The sequence below is a fragment of the Melanotaenia boesemani genome, chromosome 21 (assembly GCF_017639745.1).
Source record: "Melanotaenia boesemani isolate fMelBoe1 chromosome 21, fMelBoe1.pri, whole genome shotgun sequence".
NCBI classification, from domain to species: domain Eukaryota; kingdom Metazoa; phylum Chordata; class Actinopteri; order Atheriniformes; family Melanotaeniidae; genus Melanotaenia; species Melanotaenia boesemani.
The window spans coordinates 13,436,303-13,443,979 of NC_055702.1; positions in this window are offsets into that span (position 1 = coordinate 13,436,303).

Sequence of the window (7,677 nt, forward strand, 5' to 3'; positions counted from 1 at the left end):
TAATAATATGAGCTTACAAATGTATGCATGTATCCTCATGTATTTATGGTAAATTCATTATGACTACCATACTTGTTTTTTGATGTTTTTAATTACTTCTACAAAGTTCAAATCAGTAAATGTGAACTGAAAGTGTTTAATAGCAGCTGTCTGTAAGATTTACATTCAGATAACAATGAAACATTCATTCATTTCTTTTCTCTTTAACAAAAATAAAACAAAGCCAAACAAAAAAATACTTAAAGAGCAGAAAAAATAAGCATATTGATTCAATTACAGAAAATAAATTGGCTGTGAAGAAAGAAAGAATGAGTGCAAAAAAAAATTCTGAAGCCTTCCTCTGCTCATTTTTAAACAAAAGTGCTAAAAATGATCTGACTCAAATACCTCAAGTTTTGACATTTGCTGATAATATTTCTAATGAATTAACACACTGGATGTTTTTGATAGGAAGGCCACAAAACCCCATGACAGACAATAATAGTGCTCTGAATGTTGTAGACACAGTAATGGGATGTGGCTCATGAAGAAAATGAATAATCTAATAGAACATACGGTGCAAAGGCAGTTCCTTTAACCTGCACTTACAATCTAAATTATATAAATATTCCTCTTAACATAAAAATGGATGCAGCTTCTTCTAGTCTGACCTTTAACTGTGACTTTACTTCCAGTTTGTTTCCAACCACCATGAATAAGACCCCACAGCAACTCGCTGCCTTTTTGAGCAACGACAAAGTGACATTTCACAACATTGCTGCCATATTCCAATGCAGGGAGGTCACACCACATGCCGGAGGCTAAATTAGGGCAAAACCCGAATCAGGGGGGAGAAAATATCCATACTGATAAAGCAGAAACAATCCTGCATATATACAGTGTATGACAAATATTAACAATATGCTATCATAATCATAGACAATAGTTCTCACTAGTGTGGTTTAATTCATAAATGAAGCATTAAACACTGCTTTAGCTCTGGACTAATTTAGTATATGACTCCAAAGTCATGTTCTCTCTTCTCACAGAAACATTGAGACTGCTAGCTATCTGCACTGACATAATAGGACATAAATAAATGTGAGTTTCCAACATACAGCTTAGAAACTGCACCATCTGCATCCCTTTTCAAGGAACAGTCAAATTCAGTTAGAGGAAAAACTTGCAGGCTGAAACGACCTCAGCCTCGGGCACCAAGTCCACTGAGTTGGCCTCTGCTGTTTGTTGATGCTAGAGAAAATGTGAATGATGTTACAGATGTCATATATTTAGCAAACAGTCATCCCTCTTGTCTTTGCAGCCATACCTGACACAGAGACATTCCTCTCAAATCCACCCTGCAGAGCATATTGTAGCTAATGGCAACAATTTCTCAGCTCATGTCAGATGCTTCCCATTTTGTAAGCAAGGGGATTTGTGTGGGGAAAGCAGCCAAAATAAGTTGGTTTATGAAAAATGAACTCAAAGTGGTGCAAAGGGGTTACAAAGAGTGAAAAAGCATTAGGAAACAGTACCATCTGCATTATAGGGGCACTACTTTAAAATACTTTCTGTTTCATTTTGCATTGTCAGAGACCAGAAAAAGCCAAAGTGTCTACATCAATTTTGTATTTACTAAGTCTAAGGAACACGTCAGCATATGGATAATAGACCCAGAGAATGCCCTCGCTTGAACACCTCTATAGCAGTCAGATGCAATAAGATGAAACAGGTTATGTTTTTCATGTTTAGCTAACAATATAACCAATTACAAGGAGTATTTAAACAAGACAGTAAAATAGTCACTGTAAAAAAGATAAACAGGCCAAATTTTATATAAAATATTTTCTTCTATGACTAAAAAAAAAAAACAAAAAACATTGATGGTATGTTGAGATATATGGGTATCTTTACAAACAGGAAATGCCTTGTGAATGCATGCATGGAATTTCCTGAATCATTTGTAAAATGAAGGAGCTTGAATGCACCAAGCTGCAACTGCCCAAGCAAAAAATTGTTCTTTTAGTCGGTGGTTGGGACAGACAATGAGTAGGCAAACTAGTCCTGCAACCAAGAGAAGTAAAGTTACTTTCTCAAGGATGCTTATAGCAAGAGTGATTCTCAGTCCTGTTTGTCAGATCTAGAGGTGTACTATGATCTAATCACCCAATCAAATGGCATTTACTTGAAATGAGACAAATGAGAAACAACTTTCCCAGTTTAAGATCTTTTCCACACAATCTTACTTATGATTCTTCTAATTTGGTACTTTTTCACTGGAAAGTTTGTTCAAACAGGTTTGAATGAGAGAGGAATGGTCCCAGATGCATTACATGTACCGCATTGTCATTATATGCACCATTATCTTTTTACAAACAGATTTTGCTGGGGTCTATTTTTCATTTTAATTCTGCTATAAAGTTGCACCGATCAGTGACCACTGAGGCACAACCCTTCTGCATCTTTAATGCCCTTCCTGCTTGCACAAATGTCAGTAGCCATAAAAATACCCCCTAATGCTTTGAGGGTGGATGATGGCTGACAACGCTGCTCCATCATCAGCTTAGTTTTATTCAAATTCCCACTTTAAGTATTGTAAGGAAGGAGAATTCAACGACACAAGGCTGAAAACAAGCATCCACCTCCCAATACTACAGACATAATTATAATTCCAAGATAACTGTTGCAATGTCGGTGGGAACGAGTGTGTCATTAATAATGCAGGAGCCATTTAAACTGTATGTAAAATTGAGCAGATTAAAAATATATGTGCCCTCTGCCCATGTGGAGTAAGACTTTTTCAGCTCAAAGAGGAAAGCAAAGATGTAACAACACAAATGAATATGTAGCTAAACATACATTGTTTTGTGCAACATGCAGACTTGTGGTTCTTAGACAAAAAAAAAAAGGGTTAGGTTGCTGAAACCGCATTTTTGTAATGGTGGAACTCTTGCATATTTAAAGAGGAGAAAACAAAGCTCATATTCCTGGGAGAATTTTGTAGGGAGAACCAAACTGGTTGGTTTTCTGTGCAGTGTTTGGGTTGCAGCCAAGGTGTGGGACCAAAATAGTGTTAAAATACTCTTGTATGGTTCAGGCCAGAAGGTAACACGGATCACAGTAGCAAAGTGTGAGAGCAGTCACGGTCATCATGGACAAGTGCACACATTATTCACAGCTGCTTGACTACAGAGAGCTGACATGGATGTGTATGTAATGTGCTCAAGAACATCTGAAAGTATCTGGAGCACATGAATTCAAGTCATTAACCAACATGGAAGCATGACAGTAGGGATTATTCACTTATCAGGGCTCACTGCATTTTCACTTGGGAAAGAATGTCAGTGTCAGAGGTTAATTTTAGTGCATCGTCTCATCAGAGCTGGAGTCAATCTTGTGTCCCAAATACACAGCTGGCACTTACTTTTGTTTTGGGGTTCCCTTCATTAACACTATTTATCTCACTGTTTGTCTTTTGAGAAAATTCTAGCATTTTAAAAATGAACTTCCCATGAAAAAACGTCTCTATATCAAGTAACTGTGACACCAAAACTGATCTTTTAGCTCTAGTAGGAACATTTTTCCTCCCTTTTGCCAAATTTAGCTGAGCAACAAATTAATTCCCTCGGGTGTTAAAAACTAATCACTGGTCTGCTTTATACGTGTTTGCACATACGCACACAGATGTGTCTTCTCAAAAACAAACAAGCACACTGAAATAGTCCAGATGGCCCTGCAAACTGTTTTGTGCCAATCTCCCCTGGTGGAACAGATGTAGCATCCACAGTGGGACACCCTGGTCCACACTGATACATTAGGACTCAACAACTGCAGAAATCCAAAAAGTAATCTACTTCTACACAAAGCTACTCACACATGAAACTAATTCACTTACTGCTAAAAAGGCATGTAATAAAGATCCGTGTTTATGTGGGAATGCAGCATCTTGTGACCAACAAATGAAGTCTAACTTGTTTATTTCCTGTTCTGTAAATAACCACAGTGATTCATGACAATGCGAAGCTCATGCTCAGATTTAAGCATACTTACTTTATTAAAGGACCCAAGACCTGAGGCACAGTTTAAGTACAGAAACTGACATGTCCAGATTACAGAACACAAAATGCCTGTGGTGGTTCACAATTCAGCACGTCGACATCCACTGTTTCCATAGCCGTTCCTACGCGAGGATGTCAGCTGTCCACATCTCACTAGTGTTTGTCTGGCCACAAACACTTGAGGCTGCTGGTTTAAGACTTATCCTCCATAGTGGTTTCAACATTTGTCCCACTCCTGATTCTTTACTTTTTCCTTAATGGTGGGAGTTAGGCATTAAAGCGAATTATTACTATTACAATCAATTTACATGCTTAGGTCAAACTTTTACAAATTTGATGGTTATCCATCCATCCAACCACCCACTGGCTTTACTCTCTGAGGCCGTTATACAAAAGACTAAATGGATATGACATACATATTTTAATATTCATGCATCATGTTTCCTATCATGTCATACATAGAAAACACAAGCCTTGGGGTATGTTACCGTCTCACAGTTTACAACTTTGGGTTGTGACAGTACTACATCTTGCACTGGTGGACAAATGTATACATTACACATGCTCTGGTGAGACTGGGATGAAGCCTAAAACAGTGGCCATAACAGAATCTTGTTATCATAAACTGTAATCTGACTGCTATTCAGGTTTTTACTAGATTTTATCCAACAAAAAAATCAAAGCAATGTAGCTAATTTTGGACAATACGCTGGATGGAAACCTCTTAGCTTCGAGGGAAGTATTATCTGTTGCTCTCAACAAAGTCATTAGACTGCGTTTCCATATTGTGGTGTGCACGGCAATGTCCCATTTCTACTCTTTCTAGCACTGGCAGATTTCCCTAGCTAGACGTACCAGGTGGTTTGATTCACAGAACATCTGGAAAGTCCATAGCAGAAACTATAAAAGAGCAGGCTCTTTCAAAACCTATTTACTTAGGTACTAAAATATCTTTTAAAAGAAATCTAGATACCAATCAGCATTGGACACTGACTGGTTTCCGCAGAGGATGAATCATACTGGCATGGACGGTTCCCTAAATTTTTGTGAAGTTTGATCACAAAACTGACATTTCAGGTTTTAATTAATGTGACATGTCCAAAGAATGACTCCTACTGAGTAAACTTTTTTTTCCTCTTAGCCTTTAGAGCCAGTAGCAGGTAAAAGTTAACAAATACCTGATGGTTTTCTATCAGTTTATCAAGTCCGGATCCAGCATTAAAAGTCATATGTTGCCTCAGGTCTTAATGGTTAAGTTGAAAACATCCTTTCATGTGTCCCTCAGGACGAACCTTAACAGTTTAAACTACTCATCTAGTGCTTAGATTTGATTTGCCCAACCATCAAATAACATCTCCACACACTGCTGTCTTTAGATGCCGCCTTGACTTCAAATGGTTGACAAGCTTGAATTAAAGCAAATGTATTTAACCAGTAGTCAGGTCTTTTTAGGTACAAGAATCTGGGTTGAGGTTATTGGTGGCATTATGTTTGAAATCTAGCAATTAAGAATTAGGATCCACCTCTAAACACCATTATACTAATACATTTAAGCTTCACTCAGTCTGTACTTGTAGCACAAAACAAGTATTGTGAGACTCTACATTGTCCCACAGTATAACCCCAAGTCCCAAGCACAGTAACTGAGCAGAATGTATGCTTGACTGGAGCTTGGTACAGGAAAAAAAATCAGCTGACTGGAGGAAAGCAGCGTCCTGGCACACTACCGTCTGGCTCTGCACATCTGGCATTTAAAAGGCCTCAGAGCAAACAAGCTGACATTATTGTTTTGCGCAGGGTCTTTCTCTGTTTTCAGCCACCTGGTTTTGGGGATCTGTTGTTGTCATAGCGATGAATGAGACTAAACGCAGCATTTGTATTAATCCTGAAACTAAATGTCACGGCTCAAATGGCAAAATAGCTAAAAAAATCTCTGAAAAAAAAAACAAAAACCTGGCCTCTTGGGATTTTGTTATTGGTCTCGCTGAACTTACAGACCAAAATGTAGAATCAAAGTTGCATAGACATGCATTTTAACAATAATAATAAAACATTTTATTTTAAGCAGCTTTCATGTAACCCAAGGACACTTCACAACAAACAGATAAAACAATGGATACATTTTTTTAATCCTCCTTCAGTAGATGAATTAAAGTTTTTGACTCCTCCAGCCGTAAAAAAATACCAAACCTCTCTTATTTACAAATTGCTGTTTGACCTTTAAACAATCATATATGGGACTGGAATCGGGTGCAGTCATTCAAGTAAAGTGTACTTGAGGCAAAAGCTCACTTTGCTTGAAACGTTTGGGCAAGACCACATGATCACTGTGTTTTTCTGCCTTTCAAACTCACTGAATATTGTTTCAGTGTTTTTACAGATGTGATTTTTGCACAATATTAGCTCTGGTCATCAGACAGATTAGAGTTTAAAAAAGGAGTTTTTCCCAGAATGTCAACAACTTAAATCATTTTAACAGTAAAGTTGGTGCACTGGTCTTAGAAGACATTTCCTGAGCATTATATTGCAGCATATACCCTACTGTATTATATCATAGTAAATACATTTTGGTAGAAAACAGATCATAAAGCATGATAAAATAAAGAAATGAAAACCTATAGTTTTAATGTAGAATTAATTCAGCTCATACAGTAAGACTGAAATTTTCTGACTGGACACAATGACCCATTTAAGTCACATGACCTTTGACACTGGAGGCTGATCCTCTAATAAAATATGGAAAAAAGAAAAATGAACAGGGGCTGGAGAAGCACGGATGACAGATAAACTTCACCCTGTGCTGAATGAAGTATTTGGTAAGAGTGAAATCCATATACATTTTTATTTTACAAATGTATATGATTCATATGATAAACTAAAACAAAATACCTTTTACCACATTTCTCGTTTATCTTTAGTCTACAGACAATTTAAGAACAAGAATGTATAAGTTTAACTCAAGACAAAAAATACAAATGGGAAAACTTAGTATGTCTTCCATTTTTCATAAATTGTAAACCATAATAACCTCTAACACACATTCACACAACTAGATGTAAAAGCAAAAGCTGGCTGCTCAACATGTTATAAAACACTTTTAAAATGCGGCCAGGCCAGAAAGTTTCATTGACTGCAGCAGTTAAGTGGCTGGACTTAATGTTGTTAGAGCCATATCAGGTTTTCTCCTTCCCCAACATGAAAACTTCACACTTGCGAGGTGAAGCTTGGCTATGCAAAGCTATCAGGTGTTTTCTTCTACCAAACTGTGACGTGTGAAAGGTGGACGTCAGAAACAGGGATTTAAATTTAGCTTTGCCTTAAGGGCAACGTGTGGAGCATTAGGTGTCTTCTACCACATTGTTTCTGCATGACTTCTTTCAAAAAGCATCATTTGTTCTGAGCATTAGGTAAATGCCTAATATTGATAAACTGTTAGATTGAATTGTGTAGGCAAATACTGTAATTTAATAGCTGAATAGCTATTTCAGTCTATTTAGAAAATTAGAAAAAATGTCCTGTATTTTTGTGTTTATGAATAGAATGGATTAAATGGAAGACAGAAAGGTTTTGGAGATTTGGACTTTAGGTACAAGTGACTTTAATCCATTATTTTGACATGATTAAACAACCATAATAATAA